Source organism: Filicampus tigris, chromosome 15 (assembly GCF_054856515.1).
Source record: "Filicampus tigris isolate MCC_2025a chromosome 15, RoL_Ftig_1.0, whole genome shotgun sequence".
Lineage (NCBI taxonomy): Eukaryota > Metazoa > Chordata > Actinopteri > Syngnathiformes > Syngnathidae > Filicampus > Filicampus tigris.
In genome coordinates this window covers 13,579,870-13,585,869 of record NC_141231.1, presented here as the reverse complement: position 1 = coordinate 13,585,869, position 6,000 = coordinate 13,579,870, and the positions used below count along the sequence as shown (strand labels likewise).

At 42.0% G+C, this 6,000-nt stretch overlaps 3 non-coding genes across 3 annotated transcripts; all 3 read left to right on the top strand.

The window, feature by feature from the left end:
* trnas-cga (transfer RNA serine (anticodon CGA)) lies at nucleotides 1-82 on the top strand. Its single transcript has one exon. It is a non-coding gene; the product is annotated as a tRNA-Ser (tRNA).
* A 68-nt stretch (nucleotides 83-150) lies between these two features.
* trnas-cga (transfer RNA serine (anticodon CGA)) lies at nucleotides 151-232 on the top strand. The gene has a single exon. It is a non-coding gene; the product is annotated as a tRNA-Ser (tRNA).
* A 2,942-nt stretch (nucleotides 233-3,174) lies between these two features.
* Nucleotides 3,175-3,256, top strand: trnas-cga (transfer RNA serine (anticodon CGA)). The gene has a single exon. It is a non-coding gene; the product is annotated as a tRNA-Ser (tRNA).
* The last annotated feature ends 2,744 nt before the right edge of the window (nucleotides 3,257-6,000 follow it).

The following is a 6,000-nucleotide window of genomic DNA, read 5'->3' as shown; positions in this document are numbered from 1 at the left end:
GCTGCAATGGCCGAGAGGTTAAGGCGTTGGACTCGAAATCCAATGGGATCTTCCCGCGCAGGTTCGAACCCTGCTCGCAGCGTTACAATTTATGCATCAATTGTTACTGGCCAAAGAAGTTTACTCAACTTTGTCATTGACCTCACATTAGCTGCGATGGCCGAGAGGTTGAGGCGTTGGACTCGAAATCCAATGGGATCTTCCCGCGCATGTTTGAACCCTGCTTGCAGTGTTAAAATTTACTCATGATCAATTGTTCCAGTCCAGGGAAGGTTACTCAACTTTGTCATTGGAGTCACATTGGCTGACTGTACTTAATTCAGTAGCAAGTGGGCATGGATTCTCCAGTGGGTTTAAAAATGGACTGTTTGAAACTATTTGATCACACAGACTGAGAACAAACCGAATGATCTATCATATGACATAAGGTGTATTAAAGATTTTTGGCTCAGATTTCTTTTGAAATGAATAGAGTTCTTGCTTTGGCAAAACAGTCATCCCTGATGGTTTCAACTGCAACTGTTCAAGCACTGAAGCAAATTCTGCAGGGATCAACGCCAACTCCAAGGTAGTTCTGTCAATTTGCACGGACATAAATATTTTTTTCCAGAAAAAGAATATTGAGAAACCAAGTGTGAATCAAGGCCAAATCAGTTTTCAGTAATTTATGAGGACGTCTTTGCATGAACAGTAATTTATGACAACATAAGCCATTTCGCTCAGGTGAAATATTGTTCAGTGCCAATCCGATCCAATTTAATGCAAAAATGTGCCTTCATCAGTTATTCGCTGACATCTCGGTGCCGTGAATCAGAGGAACCATTCATCAGGATTTGATATTTGAAAAAAAAAAATGTTTCACTGCGACAGATCCTCTTTTCAGTTGCAGTCTTTCACCGAAGACTCAGAGGCCATACAGTAATCCGTCGCCGCTTTGCGGTTCGAGTTTCGCGGCCTCACTGCGTCTTCAAAAAATGTTCATCAAAAAATCAAAATGAAAAAACAGACACATCGGCAGCCATATTGCGGAAAGTCGTGTTGTTTCAAAGAGATGAGTTGACTCGGAGGCTTGGCACCCATAAAAAGCGCGTGATTGGTTCCCGGCGCGAGATCGACCAAAGTCAGCACAAGTGGATTTATCCCGTGAGCTGATTGGCTGCATATCATCGCAGCGCCTTACTAATTCCGCCCACGCTAACAAACTAACAGCACTTGAACAATGTTGCTTGGAAACTCATAACGTTATTCAAATGTGCCGCTTAGTTAGTTAGAGTCGAGCCGGATAAGCGGATAGTAAACAGCTGTGATTAGAAGCTGACAAGGACGAGGAAACATCGGCAAATAAAATGTTAACGTGTAGCGAAGAACAACAGCAGAAGCAACGACACTTTGCTTTGCAAAACGACGACGACAAGGATTTAAAAGTGCATTACACCAGGATTGTATCTTTGGCTAAAATGCACAGCCGGATTCTAGTTAAGGTAAGCCAATTTTAGGATAAAAATTTAAATTTTAACATAGTTATTAGCCAACGTTCCGTCGTAATTGCCCCCTGCCGGGGTTGTAGCTCTCACCCTCTGCAGCTTGGTATTTATTCTTCATTTTGCACTTTTAAAGTTAAATTTAAGTAAGTAACAACTATTTAGAAGGGAAGAGGCGTAAATCCCCCTAAAACAAACCTTTCAAATTAATTTAATCTAAAATGTAAAAAATAATAACAATAATAATAAGTCAACCTCGACTTTGTTGTTTTCACCTATCGCGGGGGGTTTTGGTCCCCATTAACCGCGATAAACGAGGGATTACCGCAATAGCAATTACTCCAGAAAAAAAAATGTCATATCACATTTGAAGAAATGGTTAACGCAGTAAAAATTCCATCCATCTTCATCGCGCAGCATTTGCCCAGTGGAATGTCATTATTTCAATGCCAAAGTTGAAACGCGGCCTCCATCTATCGCATCATTAGAGCTGATAAGACACCATGACCAGGCTCCGACCATTTCTGGCCTCGTCTGTGGGAATTACAGGTACAAACAGTGAACACCCCACGCCAGTCGAAAACAACTCTTCCTCACATCCACCTGGGATAGACGTTTGCTCCATATGGAACACATTTAGACTAAATGTCAGTCCTGTGAGATCTAAAGGACTGGGCTGGTTTCTTTCAGTTTAAACATCTCTACCTGCTTTATCCATGGGAAGATCCCAACAGTGTCTTGACATACTGCAAGTATATGCAGCACATTTTTTATGTTAAGTATTGTGGACCTGCGGGATTTGAAGGCTTCATGGAAGTTGACCAAGGAAAATTAGATGACAAAGTTGATCAAATATGCAATTGTTTTAACATTTCTTTGTTTTTTGTTTTTTTTTATGTATACTTATTTTACAAGAGTGTCTATCAAAAGGAAAAAGGTCAATGGTGTCAAAAAGGGATTTTATTTCCTGCGGCAGGGTCACACTCACTGATTTTTAACATCTTCACCGTTGTTGTTTTAAGCGGAAGTCAACCCAAACATATTTTTTTCAAGAATATGTTCACATATTCAATGATATCATAAACATTGAACACATTTAACATTAATGATTGTCTGCCACAGTTTTCTCAAGTACTCCGGGGAGAAAAAAAATCATGCTTAACCCCTGCCACATCACAGGATAATCGATCAGGACAATCTTTTCCAGACATCTGATAACCGGGCCTTTGCTGGCTTTTGATCAGAAAGGGTAAAATGCTCAAATCTGGCCCGATTAGCGGTATATGCTTCCCCCAAATCTGTCCCCCAAGCAACAACAACTCACTATTTTCCATCAAAAGCCTCGCCGCGAAAAATAGACCAATGACGATCTGCAGACGAAAGGAGGACTAAATAAAGGGGTTTTCGTCTATGCTTAATCCGTCTATTTTAAAAATGTTCCCGTCATTCGTCAACCATCAGCAAAACGGGCGTCCGTCAGTGACAGACACATTCCGGTCCGTCACATAGACGGAATGCCCAGCTCTGCGCTTTAGTGTAATGTTCCCTGCATGTTTTGTGATTGATGATTGAATTACATATTTGCTAGTTTCTTTTGTACAGACAAACATTGAAAGTTTCACCTATAGAAGTTTGGTGGCAAGGTACCAGCATCTTATCTGCATAACCGTGTGGACAACTAATTTCACAAACAGCTGCGATGGCCGAGAGGTTAAGGCGTTGGACTCGAAATCCAATGGGATCTTCCCGCGCAGGTTCGAACCCTGCTCGCAGCGGATGAAAATTATTTAATTTCTTATTAGAACTCACCAGTATTGAGCAGGCTCGATTATATTTTAGAGGGTCCACCGAACCAAGCACATGCCAGAGAAATGTAGCAAGCTAAGCTAAAGTCTCATGAATACCGAGTCAATGTCAAGTCCAGTCCCTCATAAGGTTTAGCCAAGCAAACCCAAGTCGTACAATTTGCAACGTAGGTCTAACTTGAGTCATATGACTCGGGTTCTCCACCTTGGACAGTACCTAGCGATGAGATACGTGAACCGCCACCACAGCTTAAGGGGAAGACTCAACCCAATGGGGGCTTTCTGTCACTATTGCGGGATCAATATCTCACCTGCTGAGGAACTGAACCTGAGGGTAGAGGTGCGACAAGCCCACGTGGTCCCACTGTGCCTTTGGGGACTGCGTCCCGACCCGGCAGTTCAATACGTCTCGAGGCAGCGGTATGGGGCCTTCACATTTGGGAACAGTAACTTGACTTTTCATGCGTGCCGCCAAGGACAGCAAGGCAATTGCGAATGATGCTGTTGAGGAGGTTTTCACTGTTTTCACATGAAACCTATTGATCCAGATAGGCACGGCTAATCGAATTTAATATTGCGTGATTGCAGAGGTGAGTAAATCCTTCATACTCTGCACTTAAAGCAGCACTGGCACAAAGCCAGTTTAAAGAAACACTTTAAAGCAACACTTTGTCAGTTTTTTGTTGTGGCCGCGCCATGTGGACAAAAGCGATATGGATTTTTTTTTTTTGTGTGTGCCAGGGTTGATCCCACCCTCCTCAAAGTTGCTTTGTGCCAGTCAAAACGATACAGACCCCCTCAGGGCATGAAGACCCATTCAACTACTGTACTTGTAAGTTTTTTCAGAATAATACACATACGAGTAAAATTGTGCATCTTTATTCAAACGTTGTGAACTAAAATGGGCCGGTCCGAGCTTTGAAACCGCAGCGCTGGAAATGAGTATGGGTCACATTAACATTGGTTGATGTTTGAAAATGTTCTCCGTTTTTGTACCGCAAAAACCTGCCGTTTGAGAAGGCGCGTGTAGCGTTTTTATATCTAGCGTATATCATCACAGTGATATTCGCTCGCATGCCAGAAACAAGGCAACATAAATACCGAATCAATACGAGCCGTCCTCAAGAGGCGCGCCGAGCTGTTTGTGGTAACGTATCGATCCGCCTAAATGCGAGGTGTCCGCATGATGTTCTGAGAGTCTCCGCGGTCTGGCTGCGTGCCGGCGGACCCACGCAATTCACCCCCCACTTCCGCCCCCTTGCCAGCGCCACACACCGCCTTTGCCCTTTGCGCGGAGCCTCCACAGAGGTCCACGTGTGACTTGATGCCATCGATAAAACTAAAAACATCATCGGAGATGGGCTTGTGTTGCGACCCGCGCGGTCATCGGGGCCCTACGAAATGAAGCACCTGCGCCCTGGAGGAGATAAACACTCGATATCTCACCGTCGGCTTCTCTCGGATCCGTAGCCTCTAAAGCATGGGTGGGCAAACTCGTGCGCCGTTTTTTTTCTTTTTTTTTTTTGCGGTTTGTTTGCTTGTTTGAAACTGTCAGATGAGTCAGGTTATTCATAGATGACATAAAAAATTATAATTGAAATTGGTATGTAAAATATATTGTTTAATTAATAAATGAAATAATTCATTCTCATTTGAAATGTTTAGTTAAGTATTAAACATAAGTGATGTGCCAAAAACAACCTCGCCATCACTTCTAGTAACAACCCAGGCTAAACTTAGCTCCGCCCCATCATACAAAGATGTTAGTCTCTCAGTCAAGATGCGTCCCTTCAACAATACTTCCTTGTAGGTTTACAACTACTCATTATTTTAAAATCGATTCATCTATCGCTTATGTTTTCGATGAATCGGATCTCACATGAATATGTAATTGATTAATTATGATTATGATTAATTAACTGGTTTGATCTATAAAATGTCAGGAAATAGGCAAAAATATTGCTCGTTCTTTTCCAAGGTAAAAGCTGATCAGAATCAGAATCAAACACACAAGGAATTTGTCTCCGGCGGTACGAGGAACTCAAGTATCGCAGAGCAAGCAACAACAAGACAAAAGAACAAGTACAGAGCGTCTTTACATAAAACACGTGTGCCATTGATGCTGAAATACCAAACAATGATAGCCGAGATACAGAAGAAGACAGTGAAGCTGCATAAAGATGCATGGCAAACAAAATAACAAATAAATAAGATTTGATTTAGGGTTGTAGAATTTGTAGTTGAGCTTGAACAAAAAGTTGTGAATCGCCAAGCCTTGTGTGTCTGTAAATCAGCTGCTCTGTTTTTATCTTATCGCTGACAGCTTGTTTGGTTTTTGTAACGACTTTTTATCTATGCATGTGAAAAAGGTCACGGTTTTATGTGTGTGCGCGTGCGTTGTGTGTGTGTGTGAGGCTGTCTGTTGGGAAAGGCTCAAGCGATATAATGCTGGTGGTCTCTTTCTGTCTCACACTTGAGAATCCAACAGGCTCTTGATCCACTTTTACAAGATGAGGCATCAAAAACACAACAGAGCGGTAAATTAGAGAATTTGACTTATGGATCCATTTTTTAAAATTTAAAAATTATTATTAATGTATTGGTACCATAGCATCATACAAAATCGTTTGCTGCTCGCTGAAAGCCTCGATTTTTCATTTTTTAATTTGCGAAAAGCATCTTTTCCACGGAATTGTCCATTTGCCACCACATTG